Source organism: Apium graveolens, chromosome 8 (genome assembly GCF_009905375.1).
Source record: "Apium graveolens cultivar Ventura chromosome 8, ASM990537v1, whole genome shotgun sequence".
In the NCBI taxonomy this organism is placed as follows: Eukaryota; Viridiplantae; Streptophyta; class Magnoliopsida; order Apiales; family Apiaceae; genus Apium; species Apium graveolens.
Window position 1 is genome coordinate 10,174,583 of NC_133654.1, and position 16,797 is coordinate 10,191,379.

Sequence of the window (16,797 nt, forward strand, 5' to 3'; positions counted from 1 at the left end):
GAACTCTATAAACTTGTTTGTCTTATATATCAAGTTGCAAAGAAACACAACTGATATACTTTGTTTTCCATGTCATCAATCCTTGTGACTTACATCATCCACCATCCATTTTTCTCACATCTTCACCATTCAATCCACCCAACTTCTCCTATAAATAAACCCCCACCCCAACCCATTTTCAAAAAAAGCTAAAGAGCCACAAAATTGCTGGGATTTTTTCAAGAAGTATCCTATCTTCATCTCTTTCAAATCTAAACACATACTTCTTCTAAAAAACCTTCTCTCTATTAGATTTATATACATACACACAAGGTTTTTAAACTCAAGCTTACTTCACCCAACCAAGCTTCAACCCATAAAGTGAGCTCATACACTAACACTTCCCGGCCTCCCGAAGGGCTGCCCAAGTTCGACCAAAGTGCCAAAATCCGGCCGAACCTCCAGCGAATTTTTTCGGCGAACTTTTCCCACCGTTTCTCAAAAGTGATAACTTTTAGTTTCTTATTTGAGTTCTTTTTATTTGAGCTTTGTACTTAACTTCTCCACTTCATCTTAAACTCTAATATAAGATCTCTTATAAAGAAAGTTCTCAAATGAAAAGAGAACTAAGATTCGAACTCGGAATTCGAATAAGTACTTGATCTTCAAAAAAATCATTTAAAAAAGAAGATCTATAAAGAAAAGTACTTAATCTCCAAGGGTGAGATTTTATTTGACATAAGTTCACGAGTTAGCCAATTACCTGCACTTAACTTATTTGGATCTTGCCTAACAAATATCGTGCACATAAAATATTACGAAGTATCGTATAATCCCTTCTAACATCTTTGGTGTTCCGGGGGATTATAAAAACGATTTATAAACACTTAGTAATTTGACAAATACCATAACAAATTAAGTTTACGAGTTAGCCAATTACTCGCACATTATTTATTTGGATATTGGCTAACAAATATCATGCGCATAAAATATTGTGAAGTATCGCATAATCCCTTCTAACATCGTTAGTGTTCCGGGGGATTATAACTCGATATATAAACACTTCGGAATTATCCGTTAAATTTAAAGACGAATCGAATCCACGAGTTAGCCAATTAATTGCACTTTATTTAATTGGATCTTGGCTAACACAGATCGTGTATATAAACAATTACGAGATATATCGTATAAACCCCTTCTAGCACATTTAGTGTTCCGTGGGGTTATAATCCAATATATATATATATATATGTTACTCGTAAGTATTCATCTAAACTTCAAAATCACAAATCTTAAGCCAATTATTTGCACTTTATTTATTTGGATCTTGGCTAAGACTAATAAATCTTATAAATTATGCTTGAAGTTAAAAGTATACTTTGACTATATAATCGTCAATACACAAGTATACATGAAATCCTTAAGCCAGCAAGCTTAAAGGTTAATTACAACTCCGAAGTTGTAATTAAAGTATTCTTCGATTCATAAATATATATATCAAAAGAAGAAGAATACAAAAGAAGTCATAAGCTATAAGTGCTTTATATAAAATAGTTCTCATATTACTCCACAAATTAACTTAATCTATAAAGGAGTAATTATAAATATACTTGGATTATTACTTAAGTCAAGTATACTTATTTAGTTTTAAATTTTTTATATATATTATACTATCATGTGGGCTAGTACCGTAACATACTAGTTCAAATCATCTTTTCTCTACACTTGTTGTTTTGTGGATTGTCTTATTAGTTTTGTAGTGAGGTGAAATGACGTGAGGTGATACTCGTTCTAAGACCCAAGTCCTAGACGTACTAACGGGGAGTTAGTAGTCTTTGCACCGTGAAGAAGAGGAAAGACCCAAGACCGGATCACTAAGATTCAAGACCGACAAAAACTAAGGAAGCCAAGTCCACACAAAAGATTCTCTATCAACTTTGAAGAAATAGCGGGGAGTTATTGTCTAAGATAAGTTGTGTACATATTACATTTATTTTGAGGTGGTAACCCTTGTGTTACGCACCAAGACAATTACTTGTAAGGGTGTAAAGGCTTCTCCGCCTACTAAATGAGCGAGTTTATCATAAGGGAAAATCCCGAGTCCAGGAGAGGAGCTCGGGGACTGGACGTAGGGGTGAGCGAATCTATTAGAGGTTGCGCCATCGCGAACCAGGATAAAATCACCGTGTGATATTTTCTTTTTTGCACTTTATTTTTCCGCACATATTAACAACATTATTGTAAAAGACATGCATGTACTTTAACAAGACTAAGACATTTTGTCAACCCTAAGTAAGTTGTATTGTTATCTTAATTTGTATTTTGTACTTGTACACTTAAAGTCTGTAAAAATGTCAAAGGAGCATACTAGAGCCTTTTTCTATAAACAGTGTCAAACCTAAGAATTCTATCTGGAAGAAGATCAAGAAGATCATGCCTCAGAAGAATTATGAAGAAGCTTAGAGTTGAATAAATCTGTTTTAGGAAAAATACTCTAAGTCAAGATCTCTACAAGTCACATATTTAATGTTATAGAGAAGTCATTCGAGAACTCCAGAATAGCTTATAGAGAACTCAGAAAGCTTATAGAGAACTCAGAGATATCGACAAGCCAAATTGAAGACATGAAGATTGGAGATATCGACAAGTCATTTATTCACTAGAGAACTCAGAGTTATCGACAAGTCAACATTCATTAGAGAACTCTGAGTTATCGATAAGTCAAGTTCCACTAGAGAACTCAGAGATATCGATAAGTCAAAATTCACTAGAGAACTCAGAGATATCGATAAGTTAAAATTCACTAGAGAACTCTGAGATATCGACAAGTTAAATTTGATTAGAGAACTCTGAGATATCGACAAGTCAAGAAGCCACTAGAGAACTAAGAGTTATCGATAAGTCAAAGTGAAGATGTGAAGACTAGATATCTCGACAAGCCTAAATTCTCTTACAGAGAACTGAAGACCTCTACAAGTCAAACTAAATATAGAGTACTAGAGATCTCGATAAGCCAATATACTTATCGAGATGTCAAGTTTTCTATAGACCTAAACTAGAGATCTCGAGGTAAAATCTCAAAGTACAAAGTTGCAGATCAGTTCAATATCCAAGATTAACAATCAACCAACAATCCAAACGAGCTGGATTGACAAGTCTACAAAAAGCAGCTTGAAGAATGTGCAAGATCAACGGTGAATATTAACTGACAAAGGAAAATCAAAGTGAACACGGGGTGCCAAGATATGCTAAGCCAGAAATGGAAGATCTACTTTTCTACAAATAGAAATGACAAGTGACAGTTTAGAAAAGCAAATAGTATGTCTTATTTTACACTGTGTAAACCAGCAGTTAACTAAGTTATAAAGTTAACACTGGTCCTTTAGTCAGAAGTAACAATTTAGATAGTATCTTGTAACACTCTCAAGAAAGAAGCTAAGCTCTTTAACACCAAAGAGCCTAGAAATTTTGTAGCAAAACATTCTTAATTTTAATACAAAATTAAGTGAGATTTGAAAAGATCTGTGTTCCTTATTCTTGCATGTTTTAATTTCTGCAGTAAAATATTTCATTACAAGATTCAATTTACTTTGTTCAACCAAGCTGAAAGGATTCAAGAAAAGCTTAAAAACAGTAAAACACATTCAGCCCCCCTGTGTGTTATTCATTTCCTAACAAGTGGTATCAGAGCAAAATTTGAAAGTAAACAGATTAAAGATCTTGGAAGAATGAATACATAAAAAATTAGTAGCATCAAAATTCCTACCTTTGACAAAGCTAACTACACTCTTTGGAAAAAGAAAATGGTGTTGTTTATCAGGATGGCCAATCCACTCTATATTCAGATACTCAAAAATGGGCCCTTCACTCCGATGGTTAGAATTGAAGAATCAACAGATGGTGATATGGTCATTCTAGCTCATTATGCTCCAAAAGACCCTTTTGAGTATACTGAGCCTGAAAAGGAGAAAGTTTCCCTGGATAGTGGCCTGCAATTAATATTGATTGAGTCACTTGACAATGTGATTTACAACAACATTGTCAACTGTGACACTGCCAAGCAAATATGGGAAAAGACTGAGATACTCTGTGAAGGAACTGAAGAAGTTAGGTCAAATCAGAGAAGGATACTGATTTCACAGTATGAGGGTTTCATGGCTAAGCCAAAGGAAAGTATTACTGAAGTATTTGAAAGATTCAACAAGCTGATAATGACTTGCAGCTCCATGACAAATACTATGAAGCTGAAGAAGTGAACCTGAAGTTCTTGCTTACTCTCACTGATCATTTGGAACATAAAATCTCAGCAATCAGGGAAGGGAGAGACTTGAGTAGGATAACACTGGAAGTTCTATATGGAATTCTTAAAATATATGAACTTGAAATGATTCAGAGAAAATCATTGAGATCTGGCCAATGACATGTTGTAGATGACTCAAGTGCTTTAATTGTAAATGAAAGCCAAACATCTAATGATGAACCAAGATCTCAAACTCCAGTTGCCTCAACAAGTGAGCAAAGAACAAGTCATTCTGGAATTGGAAGAAGATGAGTTCTACACTCTTGATGAACTGGATGAGATAGATCAGTCAATGACTTTTTAGGCTAGAAAATTCTCTAACATTAGAGTAAAGAAGCCAAGATTTTTCAAGGGCAAAGGACAATCTTTCAACAAGGACATCAGCTGGAAAGGAAAAGGGAAGTACAATTCTGAGAGCAAGAATGGTTACAAAACTGGATATGTTGACAGATCTAAGATAAGGTGCTACAACTGTGATGAGTTGGGCCATTTTGCTACAAAATGCAGGAAACCCAAGAAAGCAAAGAAGGATAAAGCTTATCTTGAACTTGAAGTAAAGTATGAAGCTCTTCTGAAGAAACAGCGAAGCAAAGCTTATATTGCAGAGGGTAAAAGTTGGGATGACTCTAAGAATGATGAAGATGAAGAATTTGGAAATTATGCACTCATGGCCTTGGAGCAAGGAGAATCATCCTCATCTAAATCACAGGTACTAACTTTTACCACAATTGATTTAAATGTGAGTCAATATAAGGAAATTATTGAGAAGATGAGCATATAAATGTTTCACATCCACACAAGCATGGTTGCTGCTCATGAAGAAGTTAGCAGATTGACAAAGTTGAATGAGAAGCTTGAAAGTGAGAAACAGGAAACTGAATTGTTGTTGGTGGAGCTTGAGGCTTTAAAACAAGAAAATGCATATCTAAAGAACAAGCTCAAGTGTGCAAGTGAAATTGAGGCAGTGCTTAAGGAGAAGATGGAAAAGAATGAAGTGAAGCTGAAATCTTTCAAAAATGCATCTTAACTGGTTGGACAATACCATGAGAAAAACAAGCCATGTGCAAACACTATGATGCTTTGAATGACAAAAAGAAGACTGTAGGTGACAAAGGGAAAGCAAAGAAAACTGAAAATGCTCCAACCTTTTTGAAGGAGGTTAATGCACCTATATTCAAAGTATGTGAAGTCAACTTCAGTGAAGAGGAATTGATAATCAAACAAGAAATTGCTGGTGAGGATGAAGAGGAGAAAAATGCATAATCAACTCAGTCTTCCAATACTGAAGAGAAGCTCATGGACAAACAAAGTCCCAAGACTCCTGTCAAAGAAACCAAAAATGAAGATGCAAGAAAGAAAAAGAAAAATAGAAATGGGAAAATAGGGATAAACAAAAGCAACAATTTTGCTTATGTTGCAGATGCTCCAAGAAAGAAGTGTGGAAAATATGGCTCTGTGAATCACCTAACTCACCTTTGTAAAAAGGCAGTTAGCAAGCCAACTGAGGGAGCCTGCAAATACAATATAGCAAATGCAAATGATCCCTATTCATTCTGTGACAAGTTTGACTGCATTTCATGCAACTTGAAAGTAATGAAGAGTTGCCACAAACTGAGAGTAGACCTTAAAGAAACAAGAATTGAGTTTGCATCAGATGGAAAACATGCACAATAGTCATTGAACTCTATTTTTTCTAAAACAACTCATTCTACTTCTGCTGAACAAGTTAACAAGAAGAAAGTACCCAACACTGCTTGGGTTGCTAAACACACTTAAAACTCATTGTGTGCAGGGCAAAGTGAAGAAAGTCATCTGGATCATAGACAGTGGATATTCCAGGCACATGTCTGGTGATAAAGCCCTGCTATCACAATTTGAGGAGAAGGTTGACCCTTTGGTGACCTTTGGAGACAACAACAGAGGATTCACAATGGGATATGGCAAGATTGTTTCTGAAAATGTTGTCATTGATGATGTAGCACTGGTAGCTGGTCTTGAAGTGAATCTTCTCAGTGTTAGCCAATTTGAAGACAAAGGCTTTGAAGTTTTATTCAACAAATAAGAATGCACTTTTATCAGCAAAAAAACTGGTGAAGTTGCTCTGAAATGAGCAAGGAAAGGAAGCTTGTTTGTTGCAGATTTTGACTCAACAAATAAGGATGGTATTTGTTGCTTCTACACCAAGGCATCAGAAGAACAAAGCAAGCTCTGGCATAAAAAGATATCTCACTTGAATTTTAAGGCAATTAACACCTTGGTCAAAAAGGAGTTGATAAGAGACATGCCTAAACCGGAGTTTGCTCAAGTTGAAGTTTGTGAAGCTTGTCAGAAAGGAAAAATGAAGAGATCAAGTCACAAGTCAAAAACTATGAATTCTATAAGTACTCCTTTGCAACTAATTCATATGGACTTGTTTGGGCCAGTAAATGTCTTATCAATTTCAAGGAACAAATATGCACTTGTGATGGGGGATGATTTCTCAAGATACACTTGGGTAGAGTTTATGCACTCTAAAGATGAAACTCCACATATCATAATTGAGCACATCAAGAAGATAGAAAAATAGGTTAAAGATTACAATTGTGTGAAAATATTGAGAAGTGACAATGGAACAGAATTCAGACATGCTACATTGAGTGAATTCTGCAAGGGCAAAGACATTGTTCAAGAATTCTCAACTGCTAGAACACTTCAAAAAAATGGAGTAGTTGAGAGAAAGAACAGAACATTAGTTGAAGCTGTCAGGACAATGTTGCAAGATGCCAATTTGCCAACAAGTTTCTGGGAAGAGGCTGTTAACACTGCATGTTACACTCAGAACAAATATCTCATTAACAAGGCACATGGCAAGTCACCTTACTCAATCATGTCTAAAAGAAAGCCTACTGTAAAGCATCTTCATGTGTTTGGAAGCAAGTGTTACATTTTGAAAGACAACTCTGAATATGTGGGAAAATTTGACTCAAAGGTTTTTGAAGCAATTTTTCTGGGATATTCACTGGAGAGAACAACCTACAAAGTTTATGTGATTGATCAAAAGAAGATTATGGAGATCACAGATGTGACTTTTGATGATGACAAGTGTTCAGGCTTGGAATGCCTTGATGATAATGAAGTTGAAACTCTTGCATTTGAAAACCTCAACATTGATAGTGATTCTGATGGGGAAGATGAAGTTAATGCACAACAGATAATGAATGAAGAGACTAATCAACAGGAAAATCATGAAAATGGAAGCTCATCTCAAACACCTGAATTTGATAGCACAAACTCGGGGGAGAAAGAGAAGAAGAATCTAACAGTCATACCAACAATGAAGAAAATGATGAAGGCACAAGTCAACAAACTCATACGAGAAAGTGGGATAGAAGTCACACTAGAGAAGCAATTATTGGTGATCCTACTGCTGGAGTGAGGACTAGAAGTGCAACTGCTAATGAGTGCCTACACGCATGTTTTCTGTCTCAAATAGAGCCAAAAAAAATTGATGAAGCTTTAATGGATCCTGATTGGATATTTGCCATGCAGGAAGAGCTGAATCAGTTTGAAAGAAGCAAAGTTTGGAAGTTAGTTCCTGCACCAAAGAATAGAAGCATTATTGGAACAAAATGGGTGTTCAGAAATAAAAATGGATGAAAATGGTATAATTACCAGAAACAAAGCAAGGTTGGTTGCAAAAGGCTACTCACAAGAAGAAGGAATTGATTACGATGAAACTTTTGCTCCAGTTGCAAGACTTGAAGCAATAAGAATTTTTCTAGCATTTGCTGCATATTCAAATTTCAAAGTGTATCAAATGGATGTCAAGAGTGCCTTTCTGAATGGTGAGCTAGAAGAAGAAGTTTATGTGCAACAGCCACCTGGCTTTGAAGATCTAGAATTTCCAAATTTTGTGTACAAGTTACTCAAGGCTCTATATGGACTAAAACAGGCACCTAGAGCTTGGTATGACATACTGTCAGATTTCCTACTGAAGCATGGTTTTACTAGAGGCACTATAGACAAGACTCTCTTCTACAAGAAATATAGTGATGATATGATCCTAGTTCAGATTTATGTGGATGATATCATCTTTGGTTCTACTAATGAAAAGCTTTGCCAAAGATTCTCCAAGCTTATGCAAAGTGAATATGAAATGAGTATGATGGGGGAACTAAGTTACTTCCTTGGACTCCAAGTCAGTCAAAGAAGTGATGGTATCTTCATCAGCCAAACTAAGTATGTCAAGGATCTATTGAAGAAGTTTGGTATGGTTGATTGTTCACCTGCATCTATACCTATGTCTACTGTAATAAAGTTGGATGACAATAAAAAGGGCAAAAGTGTAGATATCTCAAGCTATAGAGGGATGATTGGATCATTGCTTTACTTAACAGTAAGTAGACCAGACATCATGTTTGCTACATGTCTATGTGCAAGATTTCAAGCCAATCCAAAAGAATCACATTTGATGGCTGTAAAGAGGATTTTCAGATATTTGAAGGGAACTCCAAACTTGGGATTATGGTATCCTAAGGGAACTGGTTTTGAAGCTGTTGGTTACACAGATGCAGATTTTGCTGGATGCAGGGTTGACAGAAAGAGTACTAGTGGAAGCTGTCAATTTCTTGGACAAAGACTTGTATCCTGGTATAGAAAGAAACAACAATCTGAATCAACTTCTACAGCTGAAGCTGAATACATAGCTGCAGGAAGTTGTTGTGCTCAAGTGCTTTGGATTAGAAATCAGCTAATGGATTATGGCCTAGTGTTAGACAAAATTCCTATTATGTGTGACAATACTAGTGTTATATCAATAGTGGTTAATCCAGTTAATCATTCTAGAACAAAACACATTGATGTAAGGTCTCATTTTATTAGAGAATATGCTACAAATGGTACCATTGAGCTCATTTTTGTTCCAACAGAAAAACAATTAGCTGACATTTTTACTTGGATAAAGCAACTTTCACTAGACTTGTAGGTGAAATTGGAATGCTTAATTTTTCATCCTAAGGCAAAAATTCAGCTAATGTTTTACAGCAGATTAATCTCCAGTAAAATCAAAATTAATTTGATTTAATTGGAAATTAACTGAAATATGAATTATAAATATTTCAGAAATCTCTGCATATTTATTTTTCAAAATTCAAAGATTAACTTGGAATATTTCAAATTCTAAGTAAACTGCTTAATTGTTAATTTACATCTTTAATATGTAAAATTAACACAAGGCAGAATTGCAATAACCAAAAGTATATAGAGAACTGAGTTCTCGATAAGTCAAATTGACTTCTCGACAAGTCATTTTAGGACTTCTCGAGTGAGTCCTCGATAAGTCAATTACTGACTTCTCGAGTGACTTCTCGATAGGCTTAATATGACTTATCGATAAGTCTTTGTAGAGTTCTCTAGTAGTGTTAATTCATAGAGTTCTCTACAAGTGTAATTTTTGATTTATCAATAACTCAGAACTGAAATAATTTAATAAATTATTTTGGTAAAATACTTTTGGAAAATTTATTCTAATTTTATTTTGAACTTATTCAAATAAAAGTTGGAATTAATTCAGTCCACTTTTTGGACAAACTGGGTATTTATTTGACATCTCGATAAGTCAATTTTGAGTTCTCTAAAAGAGTAATTTAAAATGACTTCTCGATATGTACTTCATTTCTTAAAATGACTTCTCGATAGACAAACTCCAAACGTCTATTTTTGAGTTCTCGACAAGTCATTTACTTTTACTATAAATACCCAGACTTCTCGATACACACACATACTTACAACTTTCGAGATATAAATTGACCTAGCCTTTCAAGCAAAAACCCATTTCTCTCTCGTTTCTACTCCTTTCTCAAAAATTCTTCTTACCCATTCTCTCTTACTATACTACAATGGCACAAAACACTATTAGAGCAACTATCCCAGAGAAAGGAACAAACTACTTGGCTTTTACTGATGTTAACCAAGCCCCTGACAGTTTCAAGGGGTTTGTGAAATTTTTGTCTGAATCTTACATTGCAGGAGCCTTGACTGATAATCCAGTGTTGTACCTGGATGTGTTGCATGCTTTTTGGACTATAGTTGTGGTGAGGACTGTGATGCATGATGATGCTGTATCCATGGTAGTGACTTGCTCAGTTGGAGGTCAACAAATTGAGTTTAATGAGCAGGATGTGAACCTAGCTTTGGGACTGCCTACTGCAAATCTGGTGGAGGTGCCAACTCATGATGAGCTGATTGAGTTTCTGGACTTCATCAACTATGGTGGAAGAATCAACTTATCAAGCCTGAACAGAACTAATCTAAGGAAGGAGTGGTCATTCATTTTTGATTCAGTGGTGATAGCCTTTACATGCAGGAAGACAGGATATGACAGCATTTCAAGTGTGGTGCAAAAGCCGGTGTATTCAATTTCCCACAACAGATACTTGAATGTTGGTCTGCTGATCCTGGAAGAACTTACAACCAGGCTAACTATGCCCCTGTCAGCTAGAGGTAAGGAAATTTTCTTCCCTAGATTTATTATGTCCACTTTAAATAATAAAGTAGCTGACATACACCTACTGAATGGTACAGATAGTACTAAAATAGGCAATTGTAAGCAAATGTCCAAAATAATATTTGGCTCACTTACTACAAAGAATAAGGTCAATGTAAGTCTGAAAATCACTCCATTTATATTGGAGAGGTTTAGGACTTACACTTATCCTATGCCTGACATGAGATCTAATACACAATCTAGCACGGCTATGATTCATGAACCCGTAGAAGTACAAATACAGGAACACCAACATGGATCTTCCCAAGCTATAACCATTCTTTCACAACCTTTAGGAGCTAGGAAACCAACTACCTCATCTTCTCAAAAGGATGAGGTCAGTAAAAACAAGAGAAAGGGGATAAACCTAACTGTGACAACTGAGAGTGGTGAGGAGATAGCTGAAATAGAATCACCTCTGGTCAAAAGATCCAAAAGGAGTAAACAAACTGAGCTGACCACTCTAGCCACTTCTACATCCTCCCAACAGGATGCAGTTATAAAAACAACCAGTAGTGAGTCTGCACAGCCTACACAAGAAGCAATTCAAGTGTATGGTAGGAGAAACAAGGAAGGCACACACTGTGAGAACACATCTCTTGAAGCTCCCTCATTCATTCAGGGGGAGCTGCCAACACTCACAACTGAGCACCAAATTCTAATATCTAAAATTTCTTCTATTCCAATTCCACTTGAATCCACTTCTCAAGTGTAACAAAAATCAAGTGACTTAACTCAAAAAGCTTTGCTCACCACCCGGACACTCCATTTAGATGGTGAGAGACTACATGCTGGGGTAGGCCTTGATGACACCATCACAAACATGGGGGATTCATTAGTTTTTACTGAAGACCCCATGAATACCTCTAATGCACCTTCATATGCAAAACAGTCTTCACAGACTGAAAGGTTTGAGGGTAGTACTCCTGAGGGGGAGCTATCTAAATCCTCTCCAATTCGATTGGAGGTTCCTCAAGTAGGGACAACTCCCCTCAAAACCCTAGCAGAAATTGCCTTGGAAGTTGAAGCTAGGAGTACAATTGCCCATGATCCTGTCATAGGGGAGGCAAGTATAGCACATTCAAGTGCCAGTGTGTTACAAGATACACAAGGGTTTGAGGTTGGTGTACATGACAGTAACCCAGTCAAATCCCCTCCAATTCAATTGGAGGTTCCCACTACAAGTGGAGGACAACACACTGTCAAAACCACAGAGCAATCTGTGAGTCAAACTGTGACCTCAGTCACAGGTATTTCTGATGAACCATCCACCTCACAACCTCAACAACCTCACATACTCTCTCAGTGGCTGCAAGAATCTGCTTCTCAATCAGCTTCTGTAGATGATCTACTAGTAGAGCAGATATCTGGACTGGCCAACATCTCACAGCATCTCTTGACTTCAAATATGAGCAACCAGGACTATCAAGCTATCATGCTTGCTTACAATGAAGAGGTTGAGGAAGAAAAGGATAAAATTGTCAATGATGCTGAGCAAGATGGGAATGTGAATGCATGGCTGTCTGATGATTTTGCCTTGGAGATGAATCAAGTTCTGGCCAGATTCAGAGAAGAGTATGTTACTATTCTGGGCAGCAATGCAAAAGACTTGAGTCCAGAAGCTGTCTATGATGCCATTACAGATGTATACAAAGCTCAACTCAAAGCATTTCATCTGTTTGGTAAGGCTCTTGAAATCAAGCTTACTGGCCATGAAGACAGAATCAGAAAACTGGTGATGAGAAGATGGACAAGATCATACCATCTCAAGAGCAGATCTCTACCAAATTCAAGCATTTTACTGAGCAAATGGCTAGGATGGATATTGCCTCTATTGAGAAGGAAGTCAAAAACCTCAAACTGTCTTTCATCAATCTTCACACAGTTGTCCAGCAGCAAATCACTCACTCAAATGGCACTAAGGTCAAGCTGGAACAACTTCACAAGAGCAGATATGAGCCTTCAGCCTTGCTAATGGAAGGGATCAAACAGGCTATAGAAGAACACTTTGGCACATCTAGTAGCTTTTATCAGCCTGGATCCACCTCAACCAATCTGCAAATTCAGTCTTTACAAACTCAAATCTCAGCATTGCAAGACTCCAACTCTTCTCTCACTGCACAGGTTCAAGCTTTGACTTCTCTTGTCAAAAGCCAACAAACAGATATCCAGACCCTGATGGACTCCCATAAGCATCTTCAAATGCAGAATTCTATAGCTTTGGGAGCCATCATGGGTAAACTCAACATACCACTACCTTCTTTTCCTGAACAAGTAAGGCCTTAAATCCCTACTCTCCTTCTAATGCCTGTCAACAAGACTAAGGGGGAGATAGAGGCTAGGTTGACATGATCAAGGTCATCTCAACAGCAAGTCCAGGGTGCTGAAAAGAAATCTAAAGAAGTTGATCTTGACATGGAGAGACTTATTAGGGCTGCTGAAGGACCTAGTCTGAGCAGAGAGTTTGATAAACTACTCATAGCTTTAAAAGCTTCTCTCAATAATAATCACTTCACATACAAGAAGGCCCTGAACAAGAAAATTAATTTCATAAGAGTGATTATGGTCAATCAGGACAACTTTTTGCATAAGAGGATAGTGATCAATGCAAATGACTCAGGGACAGACGGATGTATGCAAGTGTCCCTCAATTACCTTGTCTCAAGGAGGGCATCTGAGTTAGATATCTTCATCACCAAAGTTAAAGTTATAACTCGTAAAGATACCATGCTATTAACTGAATTGAGAGATGCTCAAGTGGCTGCCTTTTCTGAAGCAAATCTACAGCCAAGCAAGAGTATAGCATACATATGTCCAAACACCAAACAATTCAAACATTTTAATATCCCAAAACAGTGTGACATGAGCAACAAGAAGCTTATCATGATCCTAGGAACTGGCTTAAGAGCTAAGAAAAACAAGAATAATGATGATATGGAAATGATAAAGCTACTGAGGAGATATCTGGGCAATGCAGAAGCCAACTTGCTCAAAACACAAATTAACAAGGATGACTTGGATGATGATGAGCAGAAGAAAGATGATCAAAATCCTTCTGGCTCAAATCCAAGTCAGTCCAGTAAGCCATCTGGTAGCAAGTTTGGAGAGAAGAAGAAGGAGGATGACAAGAAAGATGAAGAAAGAAAGAGAAGAGGTGAGATGAAGAGTAGAAAGCCTTATAATGATTCAGAAACTAGGAAACCCTAAAAATCCAAATACAACCATCTCAAACCTCAGCTCAACCTACAACATCAACTATCTCAAACATCAAACCTTCCCAAACATCTAAGCCAAAATTTCTATAAAAACAAACAACCAACTCTTTCCTAAAAATTTCAGTCACCTCAAGCCAAACTAATCTCAAGACAATGACAACCCTACCTTTAGCCAAGCCCTCACTAAAATTCAAGCACAAATCTGCTGGGAGAAAACCTAAGAAAGTCAAGCCTACAAAGAAAGAAGAAGTCACTGAAAGGGCCATCTGGAATTGTTTTAAGGAGTCTGACTTTCTACCTCTAAATTGGTGCACCTCAGATGAAGACCATTTCCAACATCTAGCTGAGGAAATAGTTAGAGTCTGGGTTGTATCTCTGAGAGAAGTTAGAATTTAATTTGAAGATGGGACAATCACTTTTCTTGGAAATGACTTAATGGATTCTTTGTCTCCAACATAAATTAAGAGAGTGATAAGTTTGTTAAAGGAAAAGGATACTGCTACAAGAGCCTGGAGATCAGTTCTAGCTGAATGGTTGATTAAAAGGGAGGAAACAAAGAAAATAAATGAGGCTGGAGCTGAAGAAAGAAGAAGGAGGCATGATGAAGAAATAGATATATACATAAAAAGATCTGAAGAGTTGAAAGCAAAATGAATGAGAAGAATTTCCAAAGATGGGAGATTTCTAAACATCAAAGCTGGTGGATTCTCAAGATTCTGCATAGAGGTTCTAGACAATGGTTATCCTAAGGCAGCAAGATAAAAACTTGTAGAAGCTCTAAGTGAAACACTTATCATAGAAGAACTTGAAATTCTTGACCACTTGAAGGATAAACTAAGAGAAGAAGCAGACACAAAAATTGTCTTTACCTGATACTTGTAACCATTGAACCTTGTGAATCTTATGTTGTACAAGTTGTAATTCTATCAAGATTTATGTATTAATTTTATTTTCCATCACTTTAAACTTGGGGTTAGTCTTGTTAACAGGCATGAATTTGTGTTAAACAATCTTCTCAGAAATTGGGGGAGATTTTTGTAAAAGACATGCATGTACTTTAACAAGACTAAGACATTTTGTCAACCCTAAGTAAGTTGTATTATTATCTTAATTTGTATTTTGTACTTGTAACACTTAAAGTCTGTAAAAATGTCAAAGGAGCAGACTAGAGCCTTTTTCTATAAAAAGTGTCAAGCCTAAGAATTCTATCTGGAAGAAGATCAAGAAGATCATGCCTCAGAAGAATTATGAAGAAGCTTGGAGTTGAATAAATCTGTTTTAGGAAAAATACTCTAAGTCAAGATCTCTACAAGTCACAGATTTAAGGTTATAGAGAAGTCATTCGAGAACTCCTGAATAGCTTATAGAGAACTTAGAAAGCTTATAGAGAACTCAGAGATATCGACAAGCCAAATTGAAGACATGAAGATTAGAGATATCGACAAGTCATTTATTCACTAGTGAACTCAGAGTTATCGACAATTCAACATTCATTAGAGAACTCTGAGTTATCGATAAGTCAAGTTCCACTAGAGAACTCAGAGATATCGGTAAGTCAAAATTCACTAGAGAACTCAGAGATATCGATAAGTTAAAATTCACTATAGTAGATATCGACAAGTTAAATTTGACTAGAGAACTCTGAGATATCGACAAGTCAAGAAGCCACTAGAGAACTCTGAGATATCGATAAGTCAAAGTGAAGATGTGAAGACTAGAGATCTCGACAAGCCGAAATTCTCTTATAGAGAACTGAAGACCTCTACAAGCCAAACTAAATATAGAGTACTAGAGATCTTGATAAGTCAATATACTTATCGAGATGTCAAGTTTTCTATAGACCTAAACTGGAGATCTCGAGGTAAAATATCAAAGTACAAAGTTGCATATCAGTTCAATATCCAAGATTAACAATCAACAAATAATCCAAACAGCTGGATTGACAAGTCAACAAAAAGCAGCTTGAAGAATGTGCAAGATCAATGGTGAAGATTAACTGACAAAGGAAGATCAAAGTGAACATGGGGTGCCAAGGTTGTTAGTCCCTAACAATGCAACAAGAATTACAGAAGGGGGGGGGGTTGAATGTAATTCTAGTAAACTTTTCTTTTTCTTGAACTGTAAAATGTTCTAACTCAAACTATATATATAAGTGTTTTGATTTGCAAGGTGCGGAATAACAAGTTAAGTAAATCAAAAATACAAAGTAATAAAAACTCAAGCTTTTAAAACTTTCTGGTGGATTTGAAAGCATCCACCAGATATATATATATATATATATATATCGATTGAAGAACTCTGTGAAGAACAAATTGTTTCACAGCTGCTTTACAAGTGAACAAACAAATCACAGAGAAATTCTTAACAGTTACAGCCTTTTCTATTTCTCTTCTAAAAGTGTTTGCTTTGTTATTTATTTCACTAGCTACACTTGGTTTATATATCACCAAGTTTACACGGTAATAAGACAGGATAATAAAACAAAAACCATCAAGTCAAACTCCATGTTGCTTCACTACTCTATTCCAGCATCTTTGAAAATCTTCTTAGCTTGCATGGAAATGGTAATGCTTCTTTGTTCTTCATTTCCTGTTAAACAGGCTCCCACATTCCTTTTATAAACACCCAACGCAAGTGAGTGTCTTGTCACTGTCAACAGATGTTTGAATTGATCATCCGTCGGGTACATGCTTGTCATCCGTCGGGTTGCCTTGTTGATCATCCCTCGGGTAGCTTTGTTGATCGTCCGTCGGGTAGCTATTTGACACTTGACTTCATTT